We start from the raw sequence: 6,224 nt of genomic DNA, 5'->3' as shown, positions 1-6,224 counted from the left end.
TGCATAAATTAATGGTTTGTTGAAAACCCTTTATGAGAATTGCCTAATTTTGTACATTTATTTTGTCATAAAACCATTCTTTTGTGTAATATTTTAATCAAACATTTTATTGCACAAATTAACAACAAAACAGCAAATAAATCCACAGAAATAGAACCAAACTCAAGCAAACAGTATTAATGTCCTCAGCGAAGATTGGCATTCAAAAAAATCAGATGCCTCAGCTTTGATGGACTGATTGTATTTCTTTTTTCTGTGATTATGTGCCCTGTTTTTGAGAAGATTCTCTCTGAAGGAACCGATGTCACAGTCTCCACTCCATTAACGTTGTTACGACTCGTTAACTTGCAGTGGAGTGCTGCTTCACGTCAACCCCCTCTCTGTTTTAACATAATCTTATGATCCCATATACTCACATCTGGGGGGTATTCCAAAAAGCAGGTTATGTGACATACCTGGGTATGTATAAGGGTAAGTTCGTGGATAACCTCAACGTTCGGTTCCAAAAACAGAGGTCACTTTCTGGGTATGTATGTAACCATAGCAACTGACTCTCTGAAGATAACCTGCTCGAGAGCAGGTTATGTTTCAGTGTAACTTCGTTTCAGAAGGTTGGTGAGCATGGCGTGCCCTTTTGACGAGGATCCTGTGGACGTTGAAGCACAAATTATACGAGGTTTTTTTCATCGGGAGAGGGTTATAAGACCGCGTATTGATGTGTTTGCTTACCCTAATGAATATTTAAAAGAGCGTTATCGTTTTTCAAAAGATTCATTAGTTTATTTAACACGTCTTTTAAAACCGCATATCGCAAATGTGACAAACCGCGGCTCTGCGCTTAGCACAGAAAACATTCTGTGCATAGCACTTAGGTTTTTTGCGTCTGGCCATTTTTTGTACAGTGTGGGCGATTCAGAGCATGTGGGAAAGGCAACTGTGTGTAGAGCCGTTCGTACAGTGTGTCTGGCACTTAAACAGTTGTTACCCACGTTTGTACAGTTCCCTGGCCATAAACCTCTGCTTGTTATTAAAGACGAATTCCACAGAGTGGCAGGTTTGTCCTTTGTAGTAAAATATATGACGCATATTTAATATTTAGTCATATTATTAATATCTATACATGTATTCCTTATGCACACACTTCATACTTCCAAAACTTTCTGTTTCAGGGTTTCCAAATGTAATTGGGTGCATTGATGGCACTCACATTCCTATTAAAGCTCCATCAATAAATGAGGGAGACTATGTTAATAGGAAATCTATTCATAGTATCAATGTGCAGGTAACAACTTAATTTTTTCCCCTTCTTAAAATCATCAAAGTCATTACTTTTTCCACTAACTATAGGTAATATGTGAGGCAACCCAAATCATCACCAATGTCGAGGCAAAATGGCCAGGATCTGTGCATGATGCCAGAATTTTCCGCGAGTCATCATTATGCCAGACATTTCAGCAGGGTATGATTTGCTTTATACAATTTTTGTTTTTTCGTTTTTACTATATTTGTGTTGTACACTTCAATCATTACAGGACAGTACAATGGTTACTTGCTGGGGGACAGAGGATACCCTTGTCTGCCCTATTTAATGACACCCTACCCTGAACCTGAGCCTGGACCACAGACACGGTTTAACCTGGCTCACAGCCGAACACGGGCCAAGGTGGAGATGACTATAGGGATCCTCAAATCTCGGTTTCAGTGTCTGCGTGGGCTCCGGGTTAGTCCAGAGAGGGCATGCGATATTATTGTGGCTTGTGTTGTGCTTCACAATATTGCCACTATAAGAGGAGAGAGCCACCCTCCTTGTATTGAGGAAGATGGCCCAGAGGAACACCGACAGATTTTAGAGGCCAACAGAGACGGAAGACTTTTGAGAGACAGGATTTGTCAAAATTACTTTTATTAGTTTTTTTTGCACTGGTCTGCCAGGCAGTTTATTTCTTCATTTCCTGAAAAACAATAAAAGTAAAATTCATTAAAATGTTTTTTTTTTTATATTGCTTTACACATACATACATACATACATACATACAGATAGATAGATAGATAGATAGATAGATAGATAGATAGATAGAGACAGACAGACCACTTTTAACATGCAACAGATTAATATTCAGACAAGTTCTCACCTTAAGGCGATTCTCAAGTAATTCTATTTCAAGTGCTGCTTTTTTAATGAGGAGCCTTTTCTCTTCCATTTGAAGCTGTATAAGGTCCATCTCCATGTCACTTTTTCTTATTTGTTTTTGAAGATGGACCTTATACAGCTCCTTTGCTGGCAACTAAGGTGGAAAAATGTAATAAATGAGATTGTTTGGTCAGACAATAAAATTAAAATATGGACACATGGACACAAATTCTTACCCTGCTTAGATTGTGTGCTGAGGCTGAAATATTCAAGTGTACATTATTTGGCAAAAAAAAAAAAAAAAAAAAAAACCCTAAAAGTACCTGACAACAAATCACTTACAACTGTGACAGACTGTGTTCTTTCTGGAGAGTCCAATAATACAATCCGTCCATCAGTATCTATAAGAACACACAACCCGTTAAATTCTCAATATTATCAAAGAAAATAATACATCATATGCAGTTAAATAAAATAAGCCTACATAAATTAATCTTGTTCAAAAAGCCTTTAAGTGACAGAGATAGTAATTTATCAGGATAAAAAATGAAAACAAATCATAGAGGTAAACTTACATTTCACCCTTTTTTCACCATCACTTGTGGTGCATAGTATGTGTGATGAACTGCCCCCTGGAATGCCAGCAACCACTGGTCGCCCTTTATTAAGGGACAGAGCCAGCTCCTCAGATGGGGTGAGGGGAGGTGGTGGTGGCCCCCCGCCAGTTAGACGGGCTTCAGTCTTTTTTCTGTTAGCTGCATGACAGAATGAATATACTAAATCCTGTTATAATAATAGTTCAGTAATTGTGTAATCAAATATTACCTTTTTGCAGAATGTTTTTGTGTTTCATTTTGACTTGGCTTAAAGTTCTTGTGGCTCCAGAAGGATTACACCTTATTAAATAAGAAATATACATTATTATTTCAAGCTAAAGAAATAAAATGGCAGGAAAAGTAAATGCTTTCATAGTGATTTAACATATTCAAAAGTATGTATAAGTCATACTTCATTATTTTGCATTTCAATAAAACGGGAGCCAATACCAAATTTGTAATTTAATACACTCACGCATTTACTCTGTCCGTTATTTTTTGCCAAGCCAACTCTCTTGCTTTAGCCGATGCAGCTGTATTGCTTCTTTTTAATATTATTGGCTTAAACTCCTCATAAGCATGCATTAAAACTTCCAACTCCGCCTCTGTGAAATACGCGGCTCTCTTTTTTTCGCTTTGAGTTTCCATGGTGACTCGTGAAATCGGCGATCCATTGAAAATGTCTTTATACATGCACCGTGCACGCGCATTAACTCTGGGTAACCAGTCAGAGGTTGATTAAGCTAACTCTTCTCAGGTGTTTTGGAACCGACATACTCATGGTATGCCTGTTTGGGGTAAATCAACCCAGAGGTTATAGTTTATCAAATGGTAAGTTAACCAAGCTTTCTGGAATACCCCCCTGATTGGCCGTAATCAAAACAAAGTTCTGCCTTGAGGTAAGCGGCCAAAGGAAAAAAACATGGAAAAAACCTTGGAGCCGGTGTTGCAGTGAGTTCAGTTCCCCTGTTTCCCCTTCGGCGCGGATGCGTGAATTCCTGTCATTTCGAAGCGGAAAATGTGTGCTTTTTTATCCCAAGCGTCAGTTTCTGATGTTATTTCCTACTTTTCATCCACATAAGGTAAATTTCACGTTGTTTGTCAAAAATATTAGTAGAATGTATTGTTTTTGGAGGTTTTATAGCTCAGTCTTTCATAGGCTACAACTTGTGAAACTCTGTACAACAGCGTCAAGTTAATAAATGAATTTCGACAGGCGCATATGTTGTTGTTGTTGTTGTTGTTGTTGTTGTTTGTCGGGGTTGTCACACAACCTTATGTTTTCCATAAATAAAAAATATTGCAATGTACAATATTGTGTTGATATTATTGTTAAACTACTCCCGTCTAGAAGAACTTTTAATCTACAGAACCGTCCCATACACCAAAAACAAAGTGGGAACAGATTTTCCCAAAGAACTGAGAAATATGGTTCCCCCTCCCATATTCCTTAACATTATGGTGATAAAAACGTCATGGATCTATAAAATGAAGATAATCACATAAAGTACAAATAATGTTATTACTGAGGTCCATTTCACGGGAGGAAACCTGTCCACTGAATTATTAAAGTCTCCATCAAAAACAATAAAATCTTCAATTTTCCCCTGTAATATTGAAAAAAAAGTTGTGATAGCCTATATTACATATTAAAAAAGTGGCATTATCAAGTTTACTGACAATGATAACCCATTCCTTCTGCATTTCTGTGATGATTCCACGGATCCCTGCAATTACGTGACGGATTACGTAGTGTACCCATGCTTGAGAATGAAAAAAGAAAAAAAAAATTGTAAAAGAGCGCCATTTAAGCGTCCCACGAGTCGGACACTGACGGCTAGGTAAAGTATATATATATGTATATGTATATTTATATTTACGCATACGTATGTGTTTTTAATCTCATGTGTTAAAACGCATTTATTTTAAGCACTATTCTTTTTTTAAATAGTGCACCTGATAACTTGCAAATAGTTTTCTCTAAGAATTGAAAAAAATAAATCGTCCCACTTTCCAAGAATTATTTATTTATTATCACTTTATACAAAGTCACATTTCTAACTTTTATTCATGGGGATAACATGGACAATTTGACATGGTTTGGTGTATGTTTTTTTTTTTTTTGCCCATCTTTTGGAAAGTTTTAAAAGTAAAATATAATCACTTTTACCACTAGATGGCTGCAGAGCTATTTGACTAACGTTAACTGAAAGCTATTTTCCCAAGTTATTTTTTTTTTTTTTTCAGTTGGACTCATATCTACATATTATGAAATCACAATTTGAACAATAAAAATTACACAATTACGCATTTTCTGTCTTTTATAAAGTTAAAGCTGCAGTAGGGAACTTTTGACGCTCTAGCGGTTAATAAACAGAACTGCTTGCGTCTTGCGGAAGAACATCGTAGCCGGAACTACTTCTCTCTGTTTATGTCATACGAAGAATCACAAAGGTACTGGGTTACTCCGCCGCGGTACCCCCGAAGCAATCTAAAATAGTCCGAATATAAACACTTATTATAGGTGCACCCTAGTGATTCAGGACAAGCCAAAAACACGGTTTGGAAAATGGATTCATGGTGTACTCATTTATTATGTAAATTTTTCTACATTTTGAACACAAACAAAGTTACGGACCGCTGCTCTGATTGGTTATTTTTTACCGGGAGCGCATGGCTTTCTGCAAATGGCAATAGGACCACTGGGAGGAGCCAGAGGAGCTTGATTTTTTTCACAGATTATCTGTCTCATATTCTACTGTCAGGACATAATGACAGGTTTAATAAATATGTACAAAATATTTTTTTACAAAAGTTCCCTACCGCACCTTTAATTTGACATAAAAATCAATGTATAAAAACATATTGGAAAAATTAATATTTTTTTATTTATATAGAAAAACTGCAGAAATTAAACAGAGTAATAAACAGAGTAAAATTACATTTGTTTTAAAAACTATTCTTTTGTTACAAAATTACATTTTGCCTGGGGTCCCTAGACACCCCAAAGACCATGAGTGTGACGTAGATCGAATAAATATTTAAACACTATAAATAAGTATAATTTTTCTTTTTTTCTCTTTTTTTTTTTTTGCTAGAATGGATTCGAAACAGTATGACACAATATTAAACTACAATAATAGTGGTAAATACCCAGAAAATGTATCCATGGCCGAAAAGTATGTAATTCGAAGACGTGCACATCAGTATGTTGTCCAGGGTAAGAAACTTACTGTACACTTATTTATATACATTTATACTTATTATATTATACTCACCTATAGTTATTTCATGTATAGTTATATGTGACATTAAAAACACTGATCTTAGTATTGAAGGTTTACCGTTTTTTTCCACATCATCAATTTAACTCATAATATGTTGCTAATAAAAATGGTGCATTTCAGATAAAAGCAATATATGTAAATTTTTATATAGATGGAGTGCTGTTTTATATCTGCAATAAGGGAACCAAAAAACAGCTTAATGTAAAAGTG

At 35.8% G+C, this 6,224-nt stretch overlaps 2 long non-coding RNA genes across 2 annotated transcripts; one reads left to right on the top strand and one right to left on the bottom strand.

The window, feature by feature from the left end:
* Positions 1 to 416: 416 nt before the first annotated feature.
* On the top strand, positions 417 to 1,984 carry LOC127953455 (uncharacterized). The gene is made up of 2 exons (XR_008153179.1): positions 417 to 1,459; positions 1,533 to 1,984. It is a non-coding gene; the product is annotated as an uncharacterized LOC127953455 (long non-coding RNA).
* LOC127953500 (uncharacterized) lies at positions 1,887 to 2,395 on the bottom strand. The gene is made up of 3 exons (XR_008153264.1): positions 2,368 to 2,395; positions 2,133 to 2,285; positions 1,887 to 1,952 (listed from the first exon to the last, which is right to left on the bottom strand). It is a non-coding gene; the product is annotated as an uncharacterized LOC127953500 (long non-coding RNA).
* Between the last annotated feature and the right edge of the window lie 3,829 nt (positions 2,396 to 6,224).

Source organism: Carassius gibelio, chromosome B3, assembly GCF_023724105.1.
Source record: "Carassius gibelio isolate Cgi1373 ecotype wild population from Czech Republic chromosome B3, carGib1.2-hapl.c, whole genome shotgun sequence".
NCBI lineage: Eukaryota > Metazoa > Chordata > Actinopteri > Cypriniformes > Cyprinidae > Carassius > Carassius gibelio.
The sequence above is the reverse complement of the archived record's forward strand: the minus strand, read 5'-3'. Positions and strand labels throughout refer to the sequence as shown.